This window comes from Coregonus lavaretus (genome assembly GCF_964263955.1).
Source record: "Coregonus lavaretus genome assembly, chromosome: 10".
Classification (NCBI taxonomy): domain Eukaryota; kingdom Metazoa; phylum Chordata; class Actinopteri; order Salmoniformes; family Salmonidae; genus Coregonus; species Coregonus lavaretus.
The window spans coordinates 9,386,873-9,393,847 of NC_139997.1; the positions used below are offsets into that span (position 1 = coordinate 9,386,873).

The 6,975-nt window shown below is 43.3% G+C and overlaps 1 protein-coding gene across 1 annotated transcript in view; it reads right to left on the minus strand.

The window, feature by feature from the left end:
- Positions 1-6,469, minus strand: part of LOC311136624 (roquin-2-like) — a 38,180-nt gene extending 31,711 nt beyond the window's left edge. The window contains exon 1 of the mRNA XM_084170814.1: positions 6,376-6,469. The gene's annotated coding sequence lies outside the window, so the exon portion shown is untranslated. The remainder of the gene's footprint in view (positions 1-6,375) is intronic.
- Between the last annotated feature and the right edge of the window lie 506 nt (positions 6,470-6,975).

Below are 6,975 nucleotides of genomic sequence, written 5' to 3' on the forward strand. Positions count from 1 at the left end.
GGCCGTGACGGCAGTACATGACGATTGTTAAGATTGAAATGCTGGTGAATGGCAAGTTGAATGGCTGCTTCCTGGGCTTAAAGGAGATTCGCCATATAAACGTCTCCAGTAAAGCCAGATTCTGGTTCAGACAGAGACAGAGAGAATATGCTCATACAGCCAGTTGTAGCCAAATGGATAAGGATCATTGCTGCAGTGGATCTGGCCAATAAGCAAGTCTGTGCAAGGCTTTAGTTTAGACCATGAGGTTCTGTACAAAGCAGTAAAAGCACCCAGGAGCCACGACAGAAATAACTTTCCTGCATGCAACAGCTGCACCGACAGACCAGCAACTGCTGGGTGGAACCAACTGCTCCATCATCACCCCTCATCCAATGCATGGCATGAGTATGTTGCATCAGGCAGGCCCAGAGATGGCTCTACAAGGCTAAACCTGTACTGTCTTACTGTCATGCTGAGTTCAGTTATGCAACAAAGGAATGCACTGCTGTTCACAATCAATCATTGTGCAAAGAGAGGGAGACACCATGCACCTTGACCCCAAGGATAGGAAAGTGTGCGTGTGTGCGCGCCTTCACGTGTGTAACTAGAAAATGCCATCATGTTGTAAAAATAATAATTTAACTCAACTCAAGAATCTCAGCCAACTCGAAAATGAAACGTTGCATAAATTATAAACATGCCTACAATTCTATCTACTAAAAGATCAAGCAGGTCAAGCTTTTTCCCCACCAAATGATGCACCATCCAAATGGCCCAGTGTGCGCGGTGTCCACATAGCCTCTCCGGCGTGGACAACTCAGTGATGATCTTGGCGTCATGTTTCCGCGAGGGCGCTCATTCTGAATATAACGCCACGAGCTTCACGCAGTCACTGGCTCGCTGACCAAAGTGAAAATGCAAGTAAAGGCTACAGGGGGAACATTTTTGGAGAGCTGAAGTTAGATTTGTTGACGCGCCGAAGCCACTGGGTGGGGAAACCGCAAATATAATTTCAACCACAGTGAGTGATTCAGTGTCACGTTGAAACCACCTCTTCCTGACTGTAAACTACAGCGACATATCCTGTTGTTCGCGGCAGATTGACTACGGCGGCATTTTCTGAGCTAAACTGATCAAGACGCACCTCCAACAACAATACATAAAACCTCACAGAATTACAATTTCTCTCGACCAGTGACATATGGGCTTTTTAGTTGAGCGCTGATGGCGCCCTTTGATAAGCAGTGCCCACTTTGCCAAAGGCAGGGGCGCAAAATATTTTGCTTGTCCATTTCCAGCGCGCCTCTCCAGGGTGCTGTTGGAGAGAAGCATCTCTGCAGCGCTCCAGCAAACGTTCCTTCCAAAAAAGTTTCTAACATAAATCATGTAGCAGATATAGGATATGGTATAAATAGAATGTGGCCTTTTCTGTAGCCTACAGGCTGGAGATAAAATGTATGTCAATGTAATTAGACGGACACTTTTTACACCATGCAGGTTTCTCCGATCAAATAGCCTTACCTAAATGACGCTCAATCAAATAAAAAATGGTCAGGTCAAAGTAAAATGGACAATATGGAATGGACAATCACAACTGTTGTCCAAGAGTTTCACCCCATTGTCATGGTCAGTTGTTTCAAGTTTGTATCCGTACATTTTTGACAAGCTGATCATAGCGAAGAAGAAAACACTTCTGCATTTCCCGCGGTGTATACAAATAGGCTCGCGATAACTCCTGATAAAAGTTGGGTAGCTGATATTCAGAGCCCACATGGATGGGCATTCATAAAATGCCATTGCAGGCCGACATGGTAGGCTACACCACAGTAAGCAAGAGCCGACATCTTGTGGATGTATTTTTTTGGTCTCCTGACATCGTTTTATGGTGTTTTACAAACGGTATGCTTACCACATAGATGGGCATTCATACAATTACATTTCAGAGAACACTGTAGGCTACACCGCAGTAAGCAAGGGCAGATGCCTTTTGGACGTCTTTTTTTGGTGCAGTTCCTGACCAGCCTTGATTTCCATATCCACCGACATTGGTTTTTGGTCTGGTCCAGACCAAATCTGAACCAATCATAGACATCTATGTTTGGTTCAGATTTTGTCCGGTCTGGACCAGCCTTGATTTGGCCCAAATATAGACATCTATAAATTACTTATTTTCAACTTTCATCAAGAACCAAAAATGAGCCTGATTTCAACATCCGGAAAATACATATTTTCAACATCCATAAAATATATTTTTCAACGTCCTGGAAAATATGTATTTTAAACATACGGAAAATACCTTTTCACCTTTCATTCAGAACCTAAATTGAACCTAACTTCAACTTCTGGAAAATACGTATTTTAGATGTCTTATATACGTCTTACTGGGGCTATTCTAGCTTTGCGGGAGGCCGCATTCTTTGGTCTCGCCTTAGGCGGCAGAACCGTAAGGACCTGCCCTGATCTCCTCGTGATATACAATCTTATACAATCAGTAACAGATGTGATAAACTATATATAAACAAGAGGAAATGGCATGTTCATCATCTGGTGACTACTGTGGGTGAAAAAAGGGGATATCTGTCCTCCTACACACACACGCACCCACACACAGTCTTCCACCAGAAGATAATTTACATTTAACATGTGGCTCTACCCATTTGGCTCTACAGTCATGGTCAAAAGTTTTGAGAATGACACAAATACTAATTTTCACAAAGTCTGCTGCCTCAGTTTTGATGATGGCAATTTGCATATACTCCAGAATGTCATGAAGAGTGATCAGATGAATTGCAATTAATTGCAAAGTCCCTCTTTGCCATGAAAATGAACTTAATCCCCAAAAAACATTTCCACTGCATTTCAGCCCTGCCACAAAAGGACCAGCTGCCATCATGTCAGTGATTCTCTCGTTAACACAGGTGAGAGCGTTGACTAGGACAAGGCTGGAGATCAATCTGTCATGCTGATTGAGTTAGAATAACTCTTAAAAGGAGGGTGGTGCTTGAAATCATTGTTCGTCCTCTGTTAATCATGGTTACCTGCAAGGAAACACGTGCCGTCATCATTGCTTTGCACAAAAAGGGCTTCACAGGCAAGGATATTGCTGCTAGTAAGATTGCACCTAAATCAACCATTTATCGGATCATCAAGAACTTCAAGGAGAGAGGTTCAATTGTTGTGAAGAAGGCGTCAGGGTGCCCAAGAAAGTCCAGCAAGCGCCAGGACCGTCTCCTAAAGTTGATTCAGCTGCGGGATCGGGGCACCACCAGTGCAGAGCTTGCTCAGGAATGGCAGCAGACAGATGTGAGTGCATCTGCACGCACAGTGAGGCAAAGACTTTTGGAGCATGGCCTGGTGTCAAGAAGGGCAGCAAAGAAGCCACTTATCTCCAGGAAAAACATCAGGGACAGACTGATATTCTGCAAAAGGTACAGGGATTTGACTGCTTAGGACAAGGGTAAAGTCATTTTCTCTGATGAATCCCCTTTTTCCGATTGTTTGGGGCATCCGGAAAACACCTTGTCTGGAGAAGACAAGGTGAGCGCTACCATCAGTCCTGTGTCATGTCAACAGTAAAGCATCCTGAGACCATTCATGTGTGGAGTTGCTTCTCAGCCAAGGGAGTGGGCTCACTCACAATTTTGCCTAAGAATACAGCCATGAATAAAGAATGATACCAACACATCCTCCGAGAGCAACTTCTCCCAACCATCTAAGAACAGTTTGGTGATGACCAATGCCTTTTTCAGCATGATGGAGCACCTTGCCAAAGGAAAAAGTGATAACTAAGTGGCTCGGGAACAAAACATCAACATTTTGGGTCCATGGCCAGGAAACTCCCCAGACCTTAATCCCATTGAGAACTTGTGGTCGATCCTCAAGAAGCAGGTGGACAAACAAAAACCCACAAATTCTGACAAACTCCAAGCATTGATTATGCAAGAATGGGCTGCCATCAGTCAGGATGTGGCCCAGAAGTTAATTGACTGCATGCCAGGGCGGATTACAGAGGTCTTGAAAAAGAGGGGTCAACACTGCAAATATTGAGTCTTTGCATTAACTTAATGTAATTGTCAATAAAAGCCTTTGACACTTATGGAATGCTTGTAATTATACTTCAGTATACCATAGTAACATCTGACAAAAATATCTCATAACACTGAAGCAGCGAACTTTGTGAAGACCAATACTTGTGTCATTCTCAAAACTTTTGACCACGACTGTACACATTTGGCCCCTTACATTTGGCTCTCCTCACACATACTGTATGTCCCAGTCAGTCCTCACATGGCCCCATAGAGTTCCCTGTTGGCTCCTGAAGAGTCCCCTATGTGCCTCAACAGAACAGCAGATGTTCTACAACCTAAAGGACTTCCTGGCATTCTAAATGGCTCATCAGTGAGTCTGCTGATGGACAGGCTCTCATGTTAGCCGGTCCTCCTCCCCCCTCTGCCCCCCTTCCATTTGGGCAGGGGTAGAACCTGAACCCCTGGAATGTGAGAAGCAGTAAATACATGCATGGCTTTAAGGTAAGATTACATCAGCATGACCCCAGCATTGGAACATCCTGTTCTAGACTATAGGATAGCTCCAGTATTAGTGCTATTGGAGGCTGGAAATAACTTTTAGAAGTGTGTGTGTGAGAAAGAGAAAGAGAGGGAGAGAGAGAGAGTGAGTGAGAGAGAGCGAGAGAGAGAGAGAGAGAGAGAGAGAGAGAGAGAGCGTGTGCACACGTGCATGCATGCATGTGTGTGTGCGTGTGTGTGTGTGAGCACAAGTGTGTGTGCGAGCGTGCATGCGTGTGTGTTGGGGGGTATTTTCCTGTAAAGAGGACAGCTGGGCTTGTCCTGCATCAGTGAACCCTGCTGGTCCAGACATGGCCTTAGGACACCAGTCTCCCCACCACTCTGACTATACCAACCAGGCCCTCAGAGTACAATACAGTACAGTACATTACAACCAGTGACATATAACAGGGCTGAGATTCACACAAAAATGTGGTGGGCAATGGAATATAGAATATGGAATATGGAACATTGCCAGCAGAGTGGGCTTCAATGAGTCACAGTCATTACTGTCTGTTTGAGTCATGAAACAAGACCGCCACAAACCTAATCACTATTCCCTCACTACCCCCTGAATGAGTAGTTCAATATTATATTCCTCTGGATGGTATAGCTTGCTCTTTGCTCGGAACCCCTCATCATCTGAGAAATAGAATCATGGTCCTTTCAAAACAAACTGTTTGTAGGAAAAACAACAAAACAAGCTTACTTCCTCTTCCTGTGCTCAAAAATAACAAAAGTGTTTATTTCTTGTTGTTGTTTATCAGTTTGGATTTTTATTCTGAGGTCAACATTTCACAATTGAATTTGTAGATTGACTTTCAAACATAATCCATATCTCAGGGTTAATATTAGACTATTAAATGTAAAATGAACCATTTGTTATGCTCATCTGGGAACAGAATAACTGCAGTCCTCTATAAACACAGCTAGAAGTGCATTTTTACAATTCTGCGCATGTGACAAATACAATTTGATTTGATTTATATGCTATACATCAGGCTGTATTCATTTTGATTTAAGAAGGCCTTTTCAGAGTGTATTCAGCCTGGCATCAATACGTTGGCGGTGGGTGGGTGGCACTGGCACATATCACTCGCGATAGATCTGACTGTACACGGAAGTAGCTGCAACAGTAATTCTTGGAGCCTGCATTTTGATATGCAACTTCATTGGACAGCCAGTTTATGTAACATTGTCTAACATTAATCTGTTGATGCCTCTGTGCAAAGAGACTCATTGAATAATAGCCTCGGCTTAATAGATTAGGGGTCTTGTTGACAATTTCGAAGACAATTGTTCTTGGTTTCCATCCCTGACTGCATATATATCCACAAATATATTGAAATACATACAGATAGACCTATCCTGAAGAAATCGAGCATGGCTCCTAAATGTAGTAATGGTACCCCATAATAAATTATCTGCCTGTAGATATGATGGAATGAGAACAGTTGCCAACTACTTTAACTGGGGATGGACTCGATCATCAGAAGCGCGCCTATAATGTCGTGACACTTTGCTCTATTTTCAATAGATGAAGATGTAATTGTGAATTTGGTCTATTTCTCATGCCAGTTACAAGCAGCCGTTATGGGTTGTGGATGTTGACTTCATGATGACAAAACTGGGCTGCACTTACGATGCATAAATATGAATTCCCCTAAATAACATTTTCTGTCACAAATATTTCCCAAATCAATTGCATTTACTACATTATTTCCCATCCAAATTGCACAGCCATACGCCCAGCGTTTTAGCAGCATGCAACACAAAAAAATCATAATTGGACAACCAGCTGAAAGTCGCGCCTCTTTCTGTCACTTACCTTAGGCACTGTAACGGAGTACTATAATGATCATGTATTTATCGTCCAAGAGAGCAAACGGAAAAAACATCAGCAGCTGTTGCTATGGAACAGCAGCAACCAACTAAATTATATAGATGCCGCATTGAAAACTGTCATTTCAGCACATCAAATGACAGTTATTTACTCCAATTTCTATATTCATTTTCCAGTCTACGCGACTTGTTCGCTCAGGTAGCCTATCCTCCCTCGGTTTGACAACTAGGTACAACGATCGTGTGTACTGTATCACTCCGCTTCCCGTTTTTGAACTGCGTGCGGGGGGGTAGGCGCGTCTTGATCAGCCGGAGAGTTTCGGGTTAAAATGAGCGTAACTAAATAATATATATTGAAAATGTACCTCGAAACCTTATTTATAATGGTTGTATGTATGTGGTACTATTTTCATATTATGGGCAAGGATATAGACGTAAAGGGGCAAAGCCGGAACAAGCCGCTTTTCGAGGCGTGGGTCGCATCGTTTTTAAAGAGACAGGGGGATGCGATAGGACTGCTAGACGCAATGCTCCGAGCTGGTTTTGGCGCTATAATGACAGACACCAATCGAATTGACCGTCTCAC